The sequence below is a fragment of the Dipodomys ordii genome, unplaced genomic scaffold (genome assembly GCF_000151885.1).
Source record: "Dipodomys ordii isolate 6190 unplaced genomic scaffold, Dord_2.0 Scaffold19, whole genome shotgun sequence".
NCBI lineage: Eukaryota > Metazoa > Chordata > Mammalia > Rodentia > Heteromyidae > Dipodomys > Dipodomys ordii.
The window spans coordinates 3413478-3415439 of NW_012267235.1; the positions used below are offsets into that span (position 1 = coordinate 3413478).

The following is a 1962-nucleotide window of genomic DNA, read 5'->3' on the forward strand; positions in this document are numbered from 1 at the left end:
ATAAGCTTCCCTTAAAGGAAGAAAGTACAATAGAGCAGACATTATATAGAACTGATGTATTTGTCATAGAGGAATAAATCTATACCTCAGAGAAGCTATCTGAATGGAGAAGGCCCTGATTCATAGGGAATTGTCTCATTTATGGAAGAAAAAGCAACAGGATACTTATTTTACTCAGAAACGGATCCAGGTACAAAGCAGAGAACAGAGGTGGTTTTGAACCTAGCATAGGACCGGTGTTTATCACTCATGTGATAGCTAGAGTGAGGATTAAAGAAACTGGGCCAAGTTTGTTTGTTTTGTTATCTAAATTAACCCATTTATGATAGGCTAGGGATATATCAAATGGTAGAGATTCTACTGGTTTTTTGAGTTCTTCAGTCTTCTAATGGCAGACTCGACTGTAACAGCAGAAGTGAGGTTGTAGGTCTGGGTACCATCAGCCACTGTTTTCCTGCAAGCTGTGGCCAGATGCCCACAGCTTGCCTCTTCATCTGGGTCTTGCCTGTGTACTTGGCATGCTGGCAGATTTCAATATTTTTCCCCATCTTCTGGAGAGAGGCACCATAGCAGGTCCCATATTTACCAACAATGCCAACCTTCTTGGTGAGTTTGGCCATATTGCCACAACTCAGGTCCAGGCCCAGAGAGCTGGGCCAAGTTTCTTACAGGAAAAGTATCATAGCCCAGAGCAGAGATAAATCATGGTCATCTCCAAGAGGTTTGTTTCTCTAGGATTTTCTAGGACAGACCTTGGTCTAGGACTAAATGCACACATTTCTGGCTCTTCTTCCAGACTTTAGGTCATTGTGTTCATTTAGGTAGATCTAAGCGAAGCCTTTGAGACTACAGCTATCCAAAAGCATCATGGCACATCTTGTAGCACAAGCCCTGAATTTCCCTGCTGGAGACGGCAGATAGAGTTTAAATGGAGAAGGTCAGATTGAAGGTCAGTCCTTTGCAGTGTGGATTGTGGGCTGGAAACGAGATTGGCACAGCTCTGCTGCTGGTGTGTTCTGTGTTGTGTTACTGGTGTGGTGGGAAAGGGGGTGAGGTCATAAAGATGCTGAATAGTAACAGCATCCTCTCGGGGCCAGATTGACAAAAGGGCTGGTGGTTCTTGGGAGTTTGTGCATATGGGTTTGGGAACAGGTTGTTGGCACATTTGTTCTGTTGTCTGAAGATAGGCTTCATTTTGAAATAAAAACACACAGAGAGCTAAATTTCCTCTGAGACCATCTGGTAGTGTGTTTCAAACCTGACTTGGAGAGAAGTACTTGGTGTTGGTTCAGGGTTACTTGAGGTTATGGTAGTTGGTAGGGATCCTAGTAACGGTCCTGGAACACAAAGCTGGTTTCTAGAATAGAGCAGAAATCCAGGAACAACAGTTCTGCCAGAACAGGAGAAAGCTGACCAGCAAATTGGATGCGTTAACATTCATGGTAAGGACCCAGGGTTGGAGAAGGACAAGCATGAAGGTATTTCAGTGTCTGGAAGACCTCTATCTTCTAGAAACCATCAGTCTTTCCTGTCTATTTTGCAGCACTTTTTAGAAGCTACCAGGCTCAGCTTTCTTATAGTACTGGTATAAATACCAAGTACCTCCAGAGACTATAACTAACCTTGTCTAGGTCAATTGATAGTGAAGCAAAAATAGGACTCATGGGATGACTTCTCTTTTAAAAGGCATCTAACAGAGAATAATCGTGGTCACAAGTGAAAAGCAGGCAATGATAGTCATTTCCTTTTCTCCATAACCATCCTGAGCTGAGCTGGGCTTGAGCTACCACCTTTCTTGCTGGAATTTTCCTTCCTTCCTTCCTTTCTTCCGTCCTTCCTTCCTTTCTTTCTTTTTTTCTTTCATTTGTTCTTTCCCTCCCTCCCTCCTTCTTTTCCTCTTTTCTTTTTCTGTCTCTTTCATTTTCTCTTTCTTTTTTTCTTTTAATTTTTTTGGGGTCCGGT

At 42.8% G+C, this 1962-nt stretch overlaps 1 pseudogene; it reads right to left on the reverse strand.

Moving 5' to 3' along the window:
• Nucleotides 1-357: 357 nt before the first annotated feature.
• LOC105983427 lies at nt 358-620 on the reverse strand (annotated as a pseudogene).
• Nucleotides 621-1962: the final 1342 nt, after the last annotated feature.